General features: G+C 36.8%; 1 protein-coding gene and 1 pseudogene across 6 annotated transcripts in view; one reads left to right on the top strand and one right to left on the bottom strand.

The window, feature by feature from the left end:
• Positions 1 to 22,661, bottom strand: part of ST6GALNAC3 (ST6 N-acetylgalactosaminide alpha-2,6-sialyltransferase 3) — a 496,004-nt gene that overhangs the window by 228,462 nt on the left and 244,881 nt on the right. The window lies entirely within an intron of this gene.
• Positions 6,097 to 13,890, top strand: LOC111736751 (annotated as a pseudogene).

Here is a 22,661-nt window from a genome sequence, read left to right as displayed (position 1 = left end):
AGCCAGATACTGTTCCAAGTGTTATGAACAAAGTAGACTAGCATTTCTGACCTAATAGAATTTACATTCTAAAGCATGGATCAACAATAAACAAGATACGTAAGTTGTATATTTTAGTATATGTGCTGCCAAAGCGATTACAGGTAAGTTGAATAGAATAGTAGAAGATTACAAGTGCAAAGAGAAAAATAGAGAAGAAAGATAAAATAGGTCAGGGTGGTTGAAAATACAGAATGGATGGATGGATAGATGACTGAATGGGTGAATGTGTAGATGGATACATGGCTGCTTGGGTAAATGGATTCATTACACAGTAAGACACTGACTTTAACAGTGAGAAAAAAACCTTTTAAAAAATATTTTCTATTCTCTATTTAAATCAGTTTCTAGGGCCAAAAAGTGATTGTTTACCTTATCCACAATAATTTTAGAAAAAAAAGAGAACAAAGAATCTGATATCTCAATTTATTGCTATATTGACTTCAGGTACCTCTGAACAAGTAACTTTTGGTGACTTTGTAAAAAATATTTTAATGCTTATGAGTTTATGAAAAAAAAGTCGCTTTAGGTCAGAAAGAGCATGATTTAGTCTGGTCCTATAAAAAGAATGATCTTTTCAAGTAAAAATTAACCACTGAAGACGAAAATAGAAAAATAGAAAAAGGCAAAAGTTTGGAAAGAAAAAGAAAGATTTTTACATCAAAAAGTGTGAAAGTTATGTTTATGCTGATTTAATCAACTCTGGAATGAGGCTGGTTTTCACAAAATAACTGGGAGCTGATATCTTCAGACCCACAGTGGCCAGTTCTTGTGTCACAAGGAAGCCGATTATTACTAATTGACTAATTTTTATTTGCAACAAAGAATGGTGTGAATCACTGCATGCATTACCACTGTAGAGATGAAGGAAACACCTAGTTCAACAGGGTGGCCAAGTTTCTCATGCTTGGCGAATGCTGCATTGTCACCAGGAAAAGCAGCAACAGGCATTATATTCTCTACATTATGTCACAAATTGATTTCAATTTTAGGAAAAACATCTATTTGTGTCTAAAACTCTACTTTAGACTCAGTGAAAAACATTTAATGAATAAGAACATCTTTTCAGTGTTCCAAGCTAGCTTTCTGAAGAGAGAAAGCAGCACAGCTATTCAAGGTCATTTTCATTTCTCCCAAGATTCTCAAGGATCACAATATTCTGGATTCGAAATTTTCTATCTACGTAGAGATAGAACTGCTTAATATCTAACATTGTCTCTGAATACTTCCACTCCAGTGCCAGCCTCTCCTTCTACTCTTTTTTCCTGCCCCTGTTGCATTCTTATTTTCTGAGATCCTAAAAGAGAAATGGATAGAATGGAGGCTATATATGCTACAAAAAACAGGCATGGAGGTGGGTAGGGGACAGGAGATGAGCGATCACTGCATCAGTAAAATGATTTAATGTATTGATATCAGATTGTCCAAGTTCAACTCTTAGCTCCACAATTACTAGCTGTGTGACCTTGGACAATGTAGCTCATTTCTCTGTGCTATAGTTTTTTCTTTGGTAAAATAAACTGCAATAAAATTTTTGTGAACGTTACTTTCTGTATATAGCTTAAAGATAGTAAATGCCTGGTGCATAATGAGCTCCATGGAAGTATCTGCTATTATTTGTTCTTCCTGCAAGCAGAAGAGAAAAAGAGATCCTTCTGTGGCCAAAGTCCCAGCTTGCTTTGTCTAGGATTCAAAGTGATGTCTGAAGTGTACGCCTATAATGGATAGAGAAGCTTCCGGGGAAATAATTCTTCCCATGGGCTGAACCCCACGATTTGGACCCAGTAATAGAGCCGTGGACTTGGTGAAGGGAAGAGTTACTCTGATTACATCTGATGTAACTGTAGGCTAGTCTTATAAGTCAAATAGATTTATTTGGCTCTAGGGAGATAATGAGCTATAATAAAAAGGAAGGAGATATTTTACTAAAAATTCTGTAAAACACTGGGGAACAGACAGCACAGTGCTTAGTGAGACCCTCTCTAAAAAGAGTTTAAGATACTGAGCGGACAGAGGGGTGCTATCCTCCACTTTAGTAGAAGAATAGTTGGGGAGAGGACAGGATGAGAGGGACAAAACTTTTAGTGGTCACAGATTGCCCAAATGGCACGTAGCTAGAGAAACACAAAGACTATTGCTTTCCACAGCCCTCTGAATGCTACTGGAACCAAGATATGATTAAACTTTTGCTTTGTTACAATATGGTTACTAAAAATGATGACATGGCATATAAACTATAAAGCTATAAATAAATTTCACCTGCTTGACTTAACAATTCTAACAAAGTCAGAGAGGGATAAATGATTTCATTCATTAAGTATTAAACAAGTATTTGTTAAGCCTCTCCTCTGTCCTAGGCACATTTATTAGGTGCTAAGCATACAATGGGGAGAAAAAGCAAGCAGGTTTCCGCCCTCACAGAGCTCACAGTCTGGAGTGAACAAGAGTGGAGACAAGTCACCAGGCAACTGGAGATCAGTCAGTGCTCTAGACAGGAAGGTGTGCAGTGCTGTGGGAGCACGCGAAGTGCATACAACCCGGATATCGGGCATCATTGAGGGCTTCTTCCTTGAAGGAGTGATCTCTACGCTGTCAGCTGAAGAATAACTAAAATCTAGCCAGGCAGAGAGAGGTAGGAGGAGCATTCCAGGCCATAGCAATCGTATGTGGAAGGGTCCAGACACCGTGTCTTAGAGAACTGCTGTGAGCAAGGGTCAGCAAACTACAGCCTATGGGCCACTGCTTCTGTTAGTAAATCAATTTTTATGGAACACAGCCATGTTCATTCATTTGTATACTTTCCATAGCTGGTATGATGCTACAATTTAATTGTGACAGAGACTGCAGCAAGTTTAAAATACTTATTATCTAGACCATTACTGGGGAAAAAAAAAAAAAAAAGCTAACTCCTGGACTATATCGTAGAGGACAACTGGCAAAGTGGTAAACATTTTCCGGTGAACTTCCTTCAGCATTATTCTGGTGTTGGATGGGACAGGAGTATAAAACATAATGGAATGAGTTGACAGGTACACTTTTCTGTGCACTTTACAAGTCAAACACGCAGCAATAGCCCCTCTAAGCACTATGGAAGGAAGAGGTACTTTTGTGGCATGTTTTTATATTTGTGCTTTATGGAGCCTTTTTATAGGAGAATTTTTTCCCAAGTTACTGGAAGGTACTAACTCACTGTATGCTGCTAAGATTGTTTCTACATTACAACCTCAAATTTCCAGCAACATGTGGAATAAACACAGTATCTGACAAGCTATATGACAAGCCCTCTTAAAGAAAATGCTAAATGAGTGACACGTAGGCTGGCCACACCATCAGTTCTTGACAGAAATCGCACGTGACATTCATTCAGTCCAAGGAGCTATCTATAACATATATGCAGGAGATCTTTACTTTGGGGTTTTCTAATGACAATAAAAGATTCACAGAACTTTTGCCTCATTCAAAATTTAGTACATGCTTCCGCCTGGAACCTTCTCTCCTACCCTCTGTTCTTAGTTACATGTATTTTCTTTGCCCATAAGGACTGAGATAAATATCCCGACTCCCTGTTCTCATAGTGCACTGTACCTATCACACAGTATCCTTTCTTGCCTGCCATCTTCCTCATAAGAAGTAAATGATAATAAGAAGAATAAATACAAGAAGTAATGATAATAAGAAGCAAATGATAATAATAAGAATAAATACAATAATACAAGTTGCAAAATGTAACTGGTAAGATCCTTGAGGGCAAATTTGTGTTCATTTTACCATTTTAAGTCAGAGGCTGAGACATGTACAGGTCCTCAATATATGTTTACTTCCTGTATAAATGAAAAGGGAAAACTAATAATGACTAGATTAATACTATGGCATGAAAATTTTATATGTAGTTTACTTTTTAGTTAACAATCATAATTGCAGGAATTATGAGGCATATGTTTCTGATATCGACCCCCATTCCTTCGCACTAAAGAATTAGTCAGGTATCACTCACAGAATGTTCTCTTTTCTGATGTAGTTTATATCTCGTTCTGCCTTTCTTTGTCTAGATTCTGCAGTCCCACTGATTCTCTGCCTCAGAGTCCTACACTGTCATTTTCCAATACTGTTCTGATAGAATGGTCAGTTCTTTATGTCAGAATATTTAATACTTACTATAAAGACTTCTCCATCCCACATATAATAGAAATTTAATTAACTGTATTTCTATGGGGCTTTGTTTATTCCAATTTTCTCTGCAAAATGCTGGCTTTCAAATCTTATGCCTAGCAATAGTACTATTTATCTGCTATAGTTTTCAGTACCTGTATTTTCTACCAGACCAGGGATGTGGGAGGCAGTTTTCACTTGGGAGAAAAAGTGATTTCAAGTTATGTGATTGATTTCAAGTTATGACATCAGGGCACCTTGATACCTGCCCAGTTCTGTTTAATCATTTTATATCCACAATCACAGAAAATATCAAGCCAAATAGGGAAGGACCTAGAACTTCTAAAGAAGTAAAATGTTCAAAATGAGAGAAAGATCATGATGCATGATAGTCATTTTGCAACCTGTGTTCCTATACTTTTTCTTATTCTTATCATTTACTTCTTTCAGTAAGGAGATAATCCATGGGAGTAAAACCTCACAGGTGATGTTTCAACAAATTCAGAAATCAACTGGAATTGATTATGAACATTTTTCACACTTAAGAACTAATTTCAAATATCTAACAGTATAAATAGTAGATAACTCATTTTAGAAGTTAAATTAAAAGTCAGGGGAAAAGAATTTTGGAGGGGTCAATCAGATTAGGTTTTTAAAAGAAGATCATGGACTTGAATTCACAAATTTCTTGTCTGCTTTGAAAAAACAAGGTGCACTGGAGAAAATTAAACTGGGTAAAAAATTTAATATTTCATGCATAGATTGATTTATAAAGAAAACATGGCATAAGTGTAAGGAATTCTGAAAAGGATTATGCACCAGCTTAAAGAAAAAGAATTCAAGAAGTTAATTCTGAAAATAATGAAACCATCCAATGTGAAAAGAAAAATAGGAGGGTCTTGGTTTAAAGTAGTAAAGCAATAGCTTTTTCCTATGCTGGCAATTCTGTAATTTCACAAGTAACATATATGTTTTGCCAGGGATTGTGGATAAAATAAAGATCTGAGAGAAAGCAAGTGAAAGTAGATTATATTTACAGAAGCATACACCCATGTAGATGATAAAAGAATGATAACATGAATTAAACTAATGAACCTAATCTTCAGAAAATTACAGAGAGTGTAAATGGCTCTGCTTATGAATTTCAGAACATGGGAAAATAAAGAGACTACGCTTGTCATTATTTTTAAAAAATTCTAGAACCTATTGTCACATACATACTCAAAGCTCTTGAGAACTCTTCTTTGAAAAGACCTTAATTATGTGAATGACACACTATTTTCACTGGCACAAACCTCTGAGCCACAGACTCTTAGGTCATTAAAGTATTTAAGATATTACAGAAGATTCTACTCATTGTAGTGCTGAAAAATAATAGCTTTATTTTCAATAAGTGTGAGAAGAAAATTAATTTTTAAAGAATTTTTTTAAAAGGATGAGTTTGTCTTAATAATTCTTTCCAAAGTTTTCTTAATCCCTCAGGAGTTCAAGAATTATTTATTTCCATACCTATTCACCCACCTGTCCAATATCTGTTTTCAGAGTTTTAAATGTTCCTCACACTGAGTTCCACAGAATTTTTTTCCTAAAGAAATATTTGATACCATTATTGTCAGAGAATCACGATTTTAAGTAAGGAGGCTTAAGTGACCAATATTTTTTTTGAGAATTTTTAAAGTGTATTAAAATATTCTTCTTTCATTTTAGAGAGAGAATTAAAAACAGATCTAAGAACTTTATATTTTCAAGTACACGTAGATTAAAAATATAATAACCGAGAAGTGGAAGCAATCCAAATGTCCATTGTCAGATGAATAGATGAACAAAATGTGGTATATGCATATACTGAAATATTATTCAGCCTTAGAAAGGAAAGAAATCCTGTCACATGCTACAACATGAATAAACATGGAGGACATTATGGTAAGTGTAATAACCAAGTCACAAAAAGCCAATACTGTATGATTCTACTTATATGAGATATCTAAAGTAGTCAAATTCGTAGAAACAGAAAGTAGAGTGGTGGTTACGAGGGGCCCGGGGAGGAGGAGACTAGGGAGTTGTCCTTTGGCTGGTATAGAGTTTCAGTTTTGCAAAATAAAAAGGTTCTGGAGATCTGTTGCACAATAGCATGAATGTACTTAACACTACTGAACGGTACATTTAAAACTGGTTAAAATGGTAAATTTCATGTTACATATTTTTCACCATAATTAAAAAAACCTGAAGGTATGTTTCTGACTCATTTACATTTAATTCATCACTCACTTGCAGAGAAATCAGAGGGCCATGAAACCCTTGCCATGAGTCCTTTAATTAGCCCCTAGCTCTTTTTTCTTAGACATAAAATTTCCTGTTTTGAAAGGATTAAATGAACAGGAGTACATGAAAAAAAAGGTTTAAATTTTCCTTGAAATTGAGATGCTGACTCCCAGAAGACCAATGAGGTTCTAAACTTGAAATGTACACTTGACGATCACTATTAATAACTAAGATATACCATCAGGCAAATTCCCTAACCTACTTATTATGTATGAACACAAGCAATTACGCCTTTGCACAACACACATACTATACACTGCAGAGCATGGCATCAAATTAATGCCTAATATAATCTTGCATGGATAATTGATAACAGGAATATTGATTAGCTACCAGAAATATTTCATCTCAACGCTGTATTTTTATTATTAAGCAAGGAAATAGACAAGTATATTTATTATTAAGCTAGTGTAAGAAATAGCTGGGGTAGAGAATATATGAAATCAGGCCCAAACTTGTTCATTCTCAACAGAGCAGCAGTTATTAAGTTACACAGCTTAGTGTTAGGCTACAGGTACTGGCAAATTGAACAAAGTATAGTCTTTGCTCTTAGAGATCTTATAACAACGAGGATGATAGCTAGGCCTGTATATAATTAGAAAGTAAAGAGAACAATGTGAGAGCTATAAACAAAGGGCTATAGGAATGCAAAAGAGACAAAAAGCCTGAAGTAATAGTCATATTGTCATTTAGACAGTGCTTAAAGACTTCAGAGATAAAAATCTACCTCCCAAGAATATCCATTCCATTTTGGGGAGTTCTGGCTGATTAAAAGTTCTTTCTTAGGTAGAATGAAAGTTGTCCCCCTTTACCAAACAATTAGTTGGAGAAGTAACATATCAAGTCTCTCCTCTTTCATCTACTTGGTAAACCTTATTAATAATTAGTAATTAATTTATTTATTCAAATGTTCATCAAAGTGGCTGTGGAAAATCCAGTGGAGCTAACCTGGCATTTGGATATGAGAATCTGCAAGAAGACTGGAGAAAAGTCTTAGCTAAAGATGTACATTTGGGAGTCATCAACCAATAACTGGGACTAGAAATCCTCCATCATTTCTCAAGCTTTTCTTTTCTCAACGATTCAAGTCCAACCATTCACCCATCCCAATTGATTCTCCTTATGAATTAGCGCTCTAATTTTTCCCACAGTCACTATCATTTCTTATTTTAATAGCCCCAAATTGTCACACCATATCCGGTTTTGCACACTTCCAAACCATTCTCCACAATGCAGTCAGATTTATGCTTACTACATGTGTTTGTTAGGTCTGCTGTAAGAAAGTACCACAAACTAAGTAACCTAAATGACAGAAATTTATTGTCTTGCAGTGCTAGAGGTTGGAAGTCTGAAATTAAGGTGGTGATTTTAAGGTGAATTCAAGCCATTCTTCCTCTGAAGGAGCAAGGAAAGGATCTGTTTCAAGTGTCTCTCGTACCTTCTAGTAGTTCCTTGGCTTGTGGCATCATAACTCCAATCTTCACATGGCTGTCTCCCTGAACGCATGTCTATCTCTTCATATGGCAGTTTTAAAAAGAAGGACACTCATCATATTGGAGTTGGGGGTCCATTCTACTTCAATATGGCCTCATCTTAACTAATTACATCTACAATAATTTTATTTCCAAATAAGATCACATTCTGAAGTATTGGGGTTAGAAGTCAATATATGAATGGGGTGGAGGGACACAATTCAAATCATAACACATCAAATGTAAATATGATCCTTTTTTTTCTTCTTCAAATGGTCTAATGACTCCTCATTGCCTCCAAGATACAGTCCAAAATGTCTTAACAAACAAAAATTCTTCATAATCTGGCCCGTAGGGTCTCTCTTGTTTTATCTCTTGCAACTCTCCTTCTCCCACCCCCCTTCCAGATATCATCAACAATAAATGTAAAATTATAATAGCAATACATGTTTTCATAACATGGTGCTCTAAGACAGTGGTCCCCAACCTTTTTGGCATCAGGGAGGAGAGCTCCTATGAGAATCTAATGCCTGATGATCTGAGATGGAGCTGAAACAGTGATGCTAGTGCTGGGGATTTGCTGCAAATACAGATGAAGTTTCACTCGCTTATCTGCAGCTCACCTCCTGCTGTGCAGCCTGGTTCCTAACAGGCCTTGGACCAGTACCGGTCCATAGCCTGGGGGTTAGGGATACCTGTTCTAAGAAATTTTAATAATAGATTTGACCTAATTAGGGAGATCAGAAGATGCTTCTTCAATGAAGGGGTGATTGATCTGAGACGTCAAATATCTGAAGGGTAGGTAGGTGAAGAAGGGAAAAAAGAGCATCCCAGATAGAGGGAACAGTTTGTTCTATATGCTTAAAGGATGGACTGAAAGAAGGCTAGGAGATCATGTTGTGAAGTGAGCTTGGAGAGGCAGGGAGAGCCAGACAAAACAGAGCCCTGTGGACCATATCCAGGAGTTTAGGGAGAGAACAGGTAACTGACTGAGGGTTTTATCTGGAGAAATAAGGTAATAAAATCTGCATTTCGAAAAATCATACTAGTAACTGTAGAGTATTGTGGAAAACAGGGTGGAAGAGGCAAATGTGGATGTGAGAAGCCCAGTTAGAGGCTATTTGAGCAGTCCAGGCGAGAGACGACGGTGCCCTCCTGCTTGGAAATGGTCTGTCTCTAACTGGGCTCTAGATATATATATTAGAAGGTAAAAATTGCGAGCTTGTAAGTGGATTAGATGTGAGGAATTAAAGAGGAGGGGACGTCAGGGTTGAGTTCTAGGATTCTGGTTTGGAAAGCCTATAGTGTCGTTCATTAAAATTGTAAAGAGCGGAAAAGAGTTGTGAGTTCTGCTTGCACATGCTGGATCTGAGGAAACTTTGAGGCATCCTGAAGGAAATGTTGAATGGGCGTTGGGGATTTAGAGGTTTTTTCTGAGGTGGACATATAATTTCATGAAACTCCATCAAGTAGATTATAATTGAAGCCACAAGCATCAATAAGCCAGAACTGATAAGACAGTGTCTAAGAAGACTCAGGTTAGATTCCAACTTTTAAATACTAGATAGGAGCAGAGAAGCCAGCAAAAGAGATGAAAAGGATCATTGTGTACCATGGATATGGAGGGGAGAAAATATTTCAAACAACAACAACAAAAAGGTAAACACTGATGAATATTGCTAGAAGTTCCGTCAAGAAAAGGACTGAGACAAAAAGAAGAAAAAGAGGGAGAAGGAGGAGGAAGAGGAGACAGGAAGAGGACGGAGGAAAGGATGAAGGCCAAAAAAACTTGCCTGTCGTTACTGTTCTCTTCCTCAAGCTAAACATTCCACGTCTTTTACCTATTAGGCATTTCATAACCTTTTCCCATTTCCAGTATGACAATATTTTCCTTGAATATGCCACTGAGCACTTTTCTTAATCATTCCCTCATCCTTGATAGACATTCGCTGGGCATGGGGAAGGGTAAAAGATCAGTCAGAGCAAAAGCTTACTCTCAAAGAACTTTAAGTTTAGCAGAAAAGTGGAGACACATTCACATATTAAATAAATATAACTCAAAGCATCCAAAAAAGAATGTGTTATTAACTTTTAGAAGAATAAGTAACATTTTTATTGTTTTTATAGAATAGGAAACATTTGAGCTGAATCTAATAGGTGGATAAAATTAGACACTGAGTAGATCATAGAGAAAGATCTTCCAGTTTGAAAACAAACAAACAAACAAACAAACAAAGGCCTCAAGGAAGGAAATCAGAAGACTGGTGTTCAGGAGTGTGAAGGGGAGCACTAGGTAAAAAGGTTGGAAAACTTAGTTGGTGAAAGGCCATGAATATTAGGGTAAAAGTTTTAGACTCCTTCCTATTGGCAGTAATGTTTCACTAAATATTATTCGTGATCCCCATTTGTGTCTTATTCTGGTCCGTGGAAATCCTATCTTGTGTTTCTTGAATTACTCATGTGGTCACGTCTCTTTGGATCAACCTTAACACTTCTTTCAAACATAATTCATTCATTCCTTCTTTCCTTCCTTCTTTCTGTCCCTCCTTCCTTCCTTCCTCCCTCCCTCCCTCCCTCCCTCCCTCCCTCCATCCCTTCCTTCCTTTTGATCTCAATAAAGTTTTGCTGAAAGAAAGTACTGATCTAGGACAGGGACAGCTCAGAGAGAGGGACCATAGCTTAGTGGCTATCATAACAGCTCTTGCTCAGGCATAGATTATCACTATGGTTTGGTGTCAGGACTAGGAGATTCAAGAAACAGTTGATAGAATTAGAATGCCTTTTGCTGTATTCTTTTTGCTCACGATGCTCCTTTAAGTTTCAATTAAGTTTTATTATTGCCTCCATTACCTATTTTATATCTATACCTTCCTTGTCCACGCCAACCTTCCCAATGTCCTTTCACTGCTTTATTTTTCTTCATTGCACTTAATAACATCCAACATACTATATTTTACTTATGTTATTTTTTGTCTCACCCCCATTTCCTGCTAGAATGTAAGTTTCATGAGTTTTTTTTAATTCGATTGTTTACTGCTAATATCTCCAGAGCTTAAAAAATGGTTTGGCACATGGCAGGCACTCAGTGTTATTGAACGTGTTACTTAATTTGTTTTGCCCTTTATATCTGGATCCCATCAAAAGCATTCTGAGCAGATCACCTTGCATCTTAGAAAACAACAGACGACATCAAGAATTCAGGAAATAAAGATGGGAAAGGATGAACTCAAGAAATATCCGGGAAGTTGAATTCAAAGAATTTGACAATTCAATAAATGTTTGGAAAAAGGGAAGAGAAGGAAATTGAAGATGATTCAGATTTGCAGACTGACTGAGAAGGAAAAGTAGGAGCTACTGGCAAGACTAAAACCAGGAATACTAGCAAGGGATCAGGTTTAGAGATTAACTGAATGTTCTAGAAACTGATTAATAGTATAATTATCATTCCCTATAAAATACAACTTTGCTCCATAATATGGTATTTTGAAAAAAGCAGAGAAATGTGATAAACATTACATTGCAAATAACATTTAAGCCATCAGTACACACATATGAGACAATACCATACGGGAAGGCAAGACAGGCAGAACAAAGAAACTCTGACTTTGATAGATTAAACTCTTGACTTGATAAATGGTTCATGCAGATCAGTAACGGGAAATCCTACGTGCCAACACAAAGAGCCAAAAATAATCTTGTAGTTTAAAAGAATAAATGAATGGTACGGCACTCTGAGCTTGGAAAAGCCTCAGCTGTGATCATGAAATATGTATCAAGAGCATTGGCTCTCTGGGTGATATGTAAAGTTTCCTCTCTGCCTGTGGTGGAAGCTATTTTTTCTGATAAGCATAGGCCAGATTCAGATTACAGATTCTACATTTTATAATTCTTCTAGCATAAATTGTTGCAAACCAAGCAAAATCCAGAATATACTTTTTCTTGGTTGGTGAAGGAGGTGGCAGTCTATAAAAGGAAATGAGCCAGCAGATTCATCCTCTTTATCACAAAGAGAAATCACAATGCATATCTCAAAGCGGAACAAAAATATCAGATATCGGAGAAAGGACTGAAAAGGAAATACGCTAAACTGGAAATTTCTTGGGAATGTGCATAATTTTCATTTTATTTCTTTACGACAAATACATATTATTCTTCAATTGGAAAAAAATAAAATATTTCTTTAAAAGATTGATCACTGATCCGAAGCTGCTTGGCAATAAAGTCATTTTTGAGAACTTCTGACACCATGGCGTGTCTGAATGAAGAAATTAATCAGGAGGAAAGGATTTTTTATATCAATCCAAGTCATTTTGAGTTTAAGTGAAACAGAATCCACATGATTGTTTTGGAAACAACAAAATCATAGGCAATTCTAATCACCCTGATGAGATGCTAAATACACTAAATTAAATTAAATTAGTTTATACTTCTTAAATTCTGTTTTAGTCAATAAAGTCAGCCTCTTCATCCCCAAATCATTTCACATAATTTAATATTTACCTCTTAAATTTTTCCTTCTTATCTCTGTAAGAGTTGACAAAACAGTTTTGCTTTGTTTCATTTTGATTTGTTTGGCTTTGTTTTAAAGGACAATAACAATAAAAATAAAGAAAAGTAGAAGAATGCAAGGGGTAAATAACCAACCTGATAGCTATAAATAAATGCAGAATTGTTAGTACTGGCTGTACTCCCCAAACCAATATTCATAAAATTTCTAGACCAACACTGGCAAAGCATAACTAATCATATTTAAAAGGAAATAAAAAAGAAACTTCTCCGCTATTGACCCATCCACTCAGGCAAACACCTCACTAAATTCCATAAAATTTTACATACATAAAACCTGATCTGATTTTAAAACCAACCAACCAATCGATCAACAAAAACTTCCAAATACAGCATACTCTTAGCATTAATTATTTAAGATTCATCATTTGGATCTATGAGAATTAAGCCAAAAGTCCATTATATAAAATACACACACAAATAACTATTGTGGGACAGGTGCTGTTGTAGCTATTGAGGATGCAAAAGTACCTTCTTTTATGGAGCTGACAAGACAGAAGTAGAAGGCCAACAGGAAAGAAAGAGTAATACCTAAAACTAAGATAAACTCTAAGACCACTATATAGGACAGGTGGCAGCTCAGTGGGTAGGCAGGTGATTGAGGCCTCAGGGACCAGACTGGAATTGGCAGGACCAACCAAGCATCTTAGGACAGTCAAAATGGCTTAGTACTCACTGGGGCAACCTCTGTGAGTCTGTAACAATGACAGCATCAGGAGCAGGACAGTTACCTGAAAGAAGAAGAAGGTGGATGCTTGGCAGGACCCAAGTTTAAGCAGCACCTCCACTGCCACAGCCCCTCTCAAAGTGAAAGATGCCACTCTGGCCTTGGTGTTGTTTGAAGAAAGGCTGGGAACAAGGTGAACCTGGCACAGCTGTACAAGGACAAGAAAAGTGTCCCTACTGTGGGATGTCTCAAGACTCACATGTGATGTTGGTGAAGTAGGATGAGGCTTCGGAGGTCAAGGGCATCCAAGTATGTGTCTTAGTGTCAGTGTCTTTGTGACCGGCAAGTGAGGATAAACCCACAATATGGAAGACAAAGTTCAGCTCCTGGATGACCCCATCGGGGGCCTTTGAGAAGAAGACAGATTTATTATTAGATAATTCTATGGAGCTAGATAAATAACTCAAGAGGTTCTCCGTGGTGACAGACAATGGCAAGGTAAAGGCCCTGAACATGGAGCCCAAGGGTACAAGCTTCACCTGCAACCTGGCCCCAACATCATCTCGCAGCTCTGAGGCCTATGTCCAGATGCCCTCCTTCTATACCTTCCTGTCTCACTTGCCCAGCCATGGGCAGGGGGCCCCAGCCCCAAATCAAATGGGGCCCCCCAACTGAAATCTTCTATTTTTTAACTTTGTTTGTTTATTTCAACATTTTATTTATTTTCCCCCTCCCCCTCACCCCTTCTCTCTGGTAACCACTAGTCTATTGTCCATGTCCACCAGTCTCTGTTTGTTTGTCCTGTTCATTTGTTGCTTTTAGGTTTCTATCCCACATATAAGTGATATCATGTGATTTTCAACTTTTTCAGTCTGGCTTATTTCGCTTAGTATGATTATCTTGAGGTCCACCCATGTTGTTGCAAATGGCAGTATTTCATCTCTTCTTATGGATGAGTAATATTCCATTGTATATATGTACCACAGCTTCTTTAGTCAATCATCTATCGTAGGACACTTCGCATGCTTCCATGTCCTGGCCATGGTGAATAATGCTGCTATGAACATCGATGTGCAAATATCTTTTCAGATATGGGTTTTCAAGTCTTTAGGGTAAATACCCAGTAGAGGGACCAACTGGAATCTTGACCATAATCTGCAATAATCATTCTAGTTCAAATCAAACAAAAACTGGACTTGGTAACTTAACAGTCACTGGAGGAGAGGGATCAATATTAGACATAGTGGCAGAAGGGACGACCTCTTTGAGGAAGTGTCAACTGAGCTGAGATCTTTCAGATAAGAATGGCCACCACAGCTTGAAAAGTGTCCAAGTAGAGAAAACGGCAAGCAACCTTGTGGCAGAAACATGTGCAGCACGTTCTGGGAATAAAAGGAGGCCATGATAAGGAGGGAATAAAAGTATGGCAGGGTTTCTTATTGGCCATGATAAGGAGGTTGGTGTTTGTTCTGACTACAAGGAAAGGCCAATAGAGACTTTAAGGAGAGGAGTCAAGCAATTCGATTTATATTTGTAAGAGCTCTCTTTTGGCAGCTCTGTGGTGAAAGCTGGTTTTGTCCTGGATAATTGCAAGAAGTAGGAAGATTTGGAGATACAACTGGATGGCATACTGATGGATGGGATGTGGAGGAAGGCAGGCTGTTAAATCTCTAGGATGCCTTTTAGGTTTTTGGCTTGCAAAACTGAGTAGAGGGCTGTGACATTACTGAAATGGGAAGGAATGGGGGCGGGGGGGGAAGCAGGTATGAAGAAATAACTATTTTAAACATGCACCTACCTAATTGAGATAACTATTACACAACCATATGGAAGTGTCTAGCAAGCAATGGGATAGACAAGTTAAGAACTTGCAGAAGGCATCGTGGCTGGAGGTATAAAGTTGAAAGAAATTAAAAATGTTATCAATAAAAAATTTAGGGCATACATTTCTTTGGAAAAAAATTCTTTAAAGTGTTTAATAAATACAACGATATGCTACATAATCTGTTCCCAAGCTGAACAAGAAAATAGAAAGTTATCCAACTCATTTCATAAAGCTAGCATAAAGCTAATGTCAAAACTTGACAGTTAATACACAAAAAAGAAATCTCGCATATGATTATAGACATGCACATCCAAAAGAAATACTAGCAAATTAATCCATCATCACAAGCTGATTAGTATGCACAATCCAGGACAAATTGGCCTTACTTCTCAATGCTAACTTACACTCTGAACTTTCAAACTTTCACTTTTCTTAGTCGCATGAGCAAGGAGTTAGAGAGAATGTAATGCTGCAAATCCTTATAACTATAAAAGTGAAAAATGTGTCAGAAAATTGAGATGTGGTGTTTAAAATAGTGTGATCATATATCAGAACAGTAATGCTTAGGAAAGCTCCAGTAACCAAGTGTTTGCTTCACAACTGTCAGTCTCTGTATTAGTGTAAGCACTAAAAGACTGTATGACACTAATATTTCATTTTTCGATGAGATAAAACAATACTTTGATACATTATCATAATTGTAATCGTCACAGAATTGGCATAATAGAAAGCTTATCTAAGAAGCTGGAAATTGTGTTTGTTTTCAACCTGTCTTGGTTTAAAAATCTAAGACATGATTCTCACATTTATCCATCTTATTGATGATTCTTTATTAGATTACTAACTGCACTTGAGCTGAAGAAACCTGGTTCAAACTAATGCTTTTGAAATGTGTCACTCGAAGCACATTTGAATGTTTTTTTTTCTTTATTCTTATTAACTCTGGGCTGTTAGATCTTTAAAAAATTAAAGCTTTAAAAGTTCTCTTTTTGAATTCAGTACTTGGTAAATCTTGTGAAGGACATGTAAACGTTCAATATGTTAATCTACTATAAACTGTTTTACTTTCTGGGCTTTAAATGGACTAAATTTTTCTTCAAATTTTTATATTGAAAAAAATTTAAACCAACAGAAAAATTACGTGAATAAGAGAATGAACATGTGTACTCTGCACCTAGATTCAACAATTGTTAACATCGTGCCACATTTACTTTACATCCATCTATCTGTCATCTCTCTCTCTCTCTCTCTAATCTTTCTATATTTCTCTATATATGTATTTTTGCTAAACTATCTACATAAACCAATATACATGGTCCTTCAGCATGTATATTGTACATATGATAGCTCCTTATGTCCTTTCCTGACAGTTGTGAAGCACAATATAACTATCAACTGACAGTTGTGAAGCACAATATAACTATCAAATTCAGGAAATCTAATATTGAAACAGTAATATTTTCTAATATACAGTCCCCTCAAATCTGGCTAATCAACACTATAATATAAATCTTGCTTATTGGCTTTCAACTTTTATAAACAAGTTCTGTATAAAACCTGGAAACTTTAAATACAGGTATAGAACAAAACATTGCAACCTTGACAACATAAAAGAGAAGGGAGGGGAGCTAAAATGCTCTTCTTGGTGGCTAGAGAAGAGAAACGGAATTCATTGGTGCCTAAAGGTGATGGAACAAAAAACACAAGAATAGAAGTCTTAGCATTTAAAATTAAAAAGAAAACAGAAGAAGCAAAATACTAATATAACCCTCAAACCTTGGTAAGGAAAGGAGAAAAAATATGGTAGGGAGAAGAAATGAGCTAAGTCCTCCTTCTTCAGAGAGGTGAGTCAACAAATAATATCTAAAGTAGGTAAATCAAGGAATAGTAAAATAAGGGGAAAAGGCAGGATGATTCCATCTCAAAATATTAATCTAGTTGCTCTCCGTGCATTTCCTTTCAGATCTTTTGTCTCACTCGTACTCCAAAGAACTATTTTTCTCCTCCCATGCTTACTTCAGCCCATACCACCAAGTAAAACAAAAGTTCGAAGAGCCAGACCAGGAGGTTTACAGTCCTTTTCTTCTTGTAGAGGCTAAATAAGACTGGACATGGAGAATAGTGTGAAAGAAAGCAAGGGGCGACACAGTAAAAGGAAAGGAAGACATCCTGGGGGAACAGAAAAGAAACCTACTCCCACAGAAATCTGGAAAGCAGTGCAGAAGGGATTTGGAAGATTATCTGTCTTTGCGTGTGGACTCCCCCATGCCGATTCATCCCCCTGGACAGCAGGTCTGGAGGTCAACAATCGCGGACACTTGTAAAACCCTCACTTGAAAAAGGGTAAGAGGGAACACTGTCCCTGACCAAGGTGAACCTGGACTGACCCAGCAGGGAATTTCCCTGTGAGACTACAGTGGTGGGTGCAGCATTAAAAAATACAAAATACCTATATTTTTTAATGCTATATAGACAGCTATTGGAAGAACTGAATTTCAGTTCTACCACATAAAAAAAAAATTAAGGCTCTGGAAAATATGACAGAAGAACAGAAGTAGCATGGGGAATTGCTGCTTTTTATTTCAGCTCCTCTGCACTATTTGAGTCTTTACTATGTACATTTATTATTTTTGTGAACTTTTTAAAGAAAAGTTTCATTACTGAATATCTACTATGAGCCAAGTACTATGTTAGGTGCCTTAAATACATCCTTTTACTTATTCTTCAAAATATTTAAGTATCGTATATATGAAGTTAGGGGTTTGATATTGATTTAATGAATAGATTCCTAAATAAATGCACAGGGCACATCTACAGTTGGGCTTGAATAAATTGACAAATGTTGCATAAAAATCTTCAAAAATTTCAGAATTCCGATCTTGTTCACTAACCACCTCATCATGTATATGAGCCTTCTGCCTGGATTGTAGAAAATTGGCATGAGCTTCTTTAAAGTTTTTATTTTTCAGGAAAGAAAAAAATGAAAAATCTACCTTATATTGATAATTTCGATCTCTGTAGCCTCACTGTCTTGGAAGTTCTCAATCTCTAGTGGTTTGAAGGACAGGAGGTTCTTCCTGAGTTAGAAAACCTTAAATTAGAATGAATAAATGGAAACTTGGCAAAGCACTTCTGAAAGGTTGCCAACCTTTGCTCAGCTGCCTTTTCCACATCAACATTCATGTGCAAAGAAAATCAGAATACAATAGTTGCCGGAAAGATACTTCGACAATTTAAAATGTAGAAAAATCACAGGTGGTCTCTCACACTAAATTAGACTTTTAGGGTAAATCAATAGGGTCAGAAAGTGCACAAGACAGTAAAACTGCTGACTAGACAGTTAGTGCTAAATAATAAGTTATTTCTATCTGTAACACAGTGTAGAAAGTTAGAAAATAAATAACAAGATGTCATTTTTCAAATGTATTCATCATGTGCCGTTTTAATTTGTTAAGGTTCTCTAATAGAATATTTTTCATGGTAAACACTTGTTTTCAGAGCTTCTAGTTGGTAAGCTTCTAGGAAAAACAAAGAAAATTCTCTTATTATACAGTTACTGCCACTGTTTGAGAAGATATTAAAATTAAATGTTGTCAATAGATTGTAAAGTTCCATTTTCTTTACTAAGTTCCTTAAATGAAAATCAAGCACCAGTCATAAAAACTAATATTTGTTAAACACAACATAACAGACACCATGCAAAGCATTTTATATATATTGCTTCATCTACTCCTCAAATACTCTGAGATAAAAAGTACTGATATAGCCTCATTTGTTTATATGGCTAAGCAACTTGACCAAGATGACTGTACTAATTTGGATTCTCCAGAGAAACAGAGCCATAAGAGAGAGGGATGGATAGATGGATGGACGGATGGATGGATGGATGGACAGACAGACAGACAGATATTCATCTATCTATCTATCTATCTATCTATCTATCTATCTATCTATCTATCTATCTATCATCTAGGCTTAGATAGATATAGATATATGTAGATATAGACATATAGAAAGACTTATCATAAGGAATTGGCTCACATGATTATTATGGCTAAGAAGTTCAAGATCTATAGTCAGTAAATTGGAGATCATGAGAGCTGATGGTATAAGTTCCAGTCTGAGTTCAAGTACAAAGGCAGGAAGACCAATGTTCCATGTAAAAGACAGTCAGGCAGAGAGAGAGAATTCTTATACAGGCTTTTTTTCTATTCAGGCACTCAACAGATTGAATAAGGCCTACCAACATTGGGGAGGGCAATCTGCTTTACTCACTTTACTGATTCAAATGTTTAATCTCATACAGAAACATCCTCACAGACACACCCAAAATAATGTTTAACCAAATATCTGGGCATCTCATGGCCCAGTCAAGTTGACACATAAAATTAATCATTACTATCACAGAGCAAGTAAGTGGTAGAGCAAGAGCTCGAATCCAGGCGGTCTAACTTCAGAGCTCTGGTTCCTAACCACACTAGAATATACCCTTCTCATACCTAGTAAGCAAAAAAACAGTGAACCTTATTACAAGTAGTAGATTTCATCAGGGGTAGCCAAATAGGAACTAGATAGCTTGTAGGATTCAGCAGGATTTAAATAGCGTAGATGCCAGCAATTCCTCGCTAGACCACTTTGTATCATATTATCATTCTATTCCATTGCATTCCACTCTATTGTTATATGTATATATAACAATATATATATATAACTATATATAACATTATATATATATATATATATAAAAACAATAGAAGTATGTTTTAATTTGTCATATATATGACAAAGTTAAAAACATAATTATTCTCATACAAATACGTAAGGGGCACGTGTCAAAGTTATATTAAAATGACTAATGAAGACAACAAAGCTGATTCAAAAGACGATATAAAAAACTGACAGTAGGTAGGTAAATAGATGGATGGATGGATGGATAGATGGATGGATGGATGGATGAATGGATGGAAAAAGAGATTTCTGGAACAGCATTTCTAAGATATATATCTCAAACTGCTTAATGGTTTAGAGAGCAGTAAAACCCTAACATTTGGAAGTTCTTTTTTCGTGTGTTAGAAATCATTTGCCTGTCTATTGGACAGTAGTGGTTTTCATCTTCCTAGTTTTCTACATGTAAACATCAACTTTATAGTCTTGACTGTAATCAATGGCAAATACTAAGCTAAATAAAATTAGCTTAATTGGAGGGCTTGTTGGATAATGCTCTAATATCACAGTGAAAAGATAAGCAGTCATTGTTTTGTCTCATTTCCAAATTTTAGATCCTCTTTCCTAAAAAATAATAACTTATGAACATTTCAACCAAACTTTCTCTGCATATATAATGATTATGATTATGATAACAGTAATCTCCCTAGTGCTTACTGAATTCTCACCATGGGCCAGGAACTGTGATAACCCACCCTGTGGCATAGGTGCCCTGACGGTATGGAAATCCCCTGGGGAACCACTTAGCACAGTGGTTAAGTGCATTGGCCCTGGACACTGGCAGATTTCTATTTGAAGCTGGCTACCACCTCCTATCTATGAACTTAGAAAACTTACTTACCTGATGTAAGCTAAATTTTTCTCTTTCATACAATGAGTAATGAAAAGCTGCATCCACCTTCTCGGACTTTTGTGAGGATATAGTATTCATGCATCTACTGTGAATCAAAAAGAAAGCTGACATAGTCCCTGTACTTACTAGTCTAGAGTCAAAAGACAAATAACTGACACAAAATAATATTATGTGCCAGGTGAAGATAAGTAGTATAGAGAAAATTAAATCAGGGTGGGAGGGTGGGTAACAGGAGAAGTGATGGCAGTGGGGAGTTGACATTTTATGGGGGATTGTCATGGGGAACTTTTGCTCAGGACCTGAAGGAAGAAGTATCCCAAACGAAGCAGGGAGAAAGTCATGAGGACCTGGGCGATGATTGTTCCAGGAAAAACAAGAGCCAGTGCAAAGGCCCTGAGGCAGGACATTGAGTTTGGTCAAGAATAGCAAGGAGTCCACTGAGGTTAGAACGGAGGGAGCAAGGGAGAGAGGAGGAACAAACATTTTCAGAAGTGGGGGTGGGGTGTGGATCCCATAAGGATACTGGTTTTTACTCTGAGTAACATGAGACCTGTTTGAAGAATTCTGAGCATAGGAATGACAGGATTTACCTTCAACTGAAAGGAACATGCGGAGAAGATAATCTATATAAAACTTTTAGCATAGTGTTTAATAAATGTTATTGTATTATTACAGTTATAATCAGAATAGTATTCCAAGGTAGAAGTACTACCATGCTAGCGTTTTCACAAACTTGACTGTTAAAATCTCTCTCAGTATAAGATATACCAATATTTAACAGGCTTGTTTACCCACTGCTTCTACTCTCCTTTGTGGTTTCATTCATTCTTTTAATTCCTTTCTTCTCCTGTCTCTTTTCCTCTCTACACCGTCCTCTCTCTCTATGCCTCTGATGTCTAGCCTTGCCTTCTCCCGTCTTCTGTATTACAGCAGTCCCCTCATCTGCAGTTTCACTTTCCTCTGTTTCAGTTATCCGTGATCAAGCTCGGTCTAAAAAGATTAAGTGAAAAATTCCAGAAGTAAACGATTTGCAAATTTTAAATCACGCGCCATTCTGAATAGCATGAAGATATCTCATGCCGTCCCACTCCAACCCACTCAGGATGTGACTCATCCCTTTGTCCAGTGTATCCACACTGTGTAAACTTCTCACCCACTAGTTACTTAGTAGCTGTCTCGGTTATCAGAGCGACTGTTGTGGTATCACAGTGCTGGATGGGTCATGATGAAAGGTTAGAGCTGGGTGTAGTGTGTGACAGAGAAAGGCAGCGAAAGAGACTAGGGGCACCCAATCAGGGAAGGGAGAAACGTGAGCTATTACCTTCTCCTACTTCACAATGTTTATAGCTCTCACCCTCACTGAGTGCACTGAGGAGAAGAAAGATGGGGAACCACAAGAGAATATTTACTCAGCCCTTATTATTCGCCAGCATGGAACTCATTTTTTATGCACATTTTCTCATTTAAATCTCACAACAACCCTGTAAAGTATATCATATTATTCCAGGTCTGGCAGTTTTCAAAATTCTTGATATTTCTTTTATGCCATACTCCTCTCTAGGGGCAAAAATAAATAGCTTAGTGTAGGGAAAATAGGATTCACTGAACACCTAGTTACTCTTCTAAGGCACTGGGGACATCGTCATTGTCAATAAAATGGACAAAATGCAGGTTCGTACAGAGCTCGCATTCTAGTGGGGAAGACAGACAATTAACCAGATAAATAAACAAATTAGAAAATATGTAAGATATTAGTAGAAGCTAAGAACAAAAATAATGCAGAGAAAGGGAATATAAAATGCAGGAGGCAGGGGGTTGTTGGGAAGGGGGACCAGGGTAAGTCTCCTTAGAAGCATAAAGGGACAGGCTCTTCTTAGGCCTTCTGACTCTGTAAATCAAAATTTCCCTTTGTAAACCCAGGCTTTCCCATGTTCTCACAACAGCTCATGGGAAAACTGTTTCCATTCCTGGCCTATAACAACATACCTGGCTCCTTTTCATCGCAGTCTCAGATGAAATCTCAGGAAAGCAATCCCTGGCTAC

The sequence above is a fragment of the Pteropus vampyrus genome, unplaced genomic scaffold (genome assembly GCF_000151845.1).
Source record: "Pteropus vampyrus isolate Shadow unplaced genomic scaffold, Pvam_2.0 Scaffold22, whole genome shotgun sequence".
NCBI classification, from domain to species: Eukaryota; Metazoa; Chordata; class Mammalia; order Chiroptera; family Pteropodidae; genus Pteropus; species Pteropus vampyrus.
The sequence above is the reverse complement of the archived record's forward strand: the minus strand, read 5'-3'. Positions and strand labels throughout refer to the sequence as shown.